Raw genomic sequence first — 320 nt, forward strand, 5'->3', positions numbered from 1 at the left:
AATTCAATAAACTCAAATGTTTGGACACAGATCTTTGGAGACAAGAGCTGAGAACACTCCAGGACCTTCCCACTCCCTCTTCAGTTCTCATCCTCTGGCTTGACTATGGGGTCTTCGGATGGTCACCGTGCTTGTTCCCCTAGGTCAATACATCCTCGGAGACACTGTCTCTGCTGTCCCCAGCCAGTCCTCCCAAAGTTCCTCAGTTTGGATGTGACCATCTCTGGAGAAAACACACATCTGGAAAGCAGCTGCCTGGCCACTCTCACAAAATGCTTGTCGAATCCAGTTGAAGCTGGAGTGGAGGGAAGGCGTGGAGA

This window comes from Neovison vison, chromosome 10 (genome assembly GCF_020171115.1).
Source record: "Neovison vison isolate M4711 chromosome 10, ASM_NN_V1, whole genome shotgun sequence".
NCBI classification, from domain to species: domain Eukaryota; kingdom Metazoa; phylum Chordata; class Mammalia; order Carnivora; family Mustelidae; genus Neogale; species Neogale vison.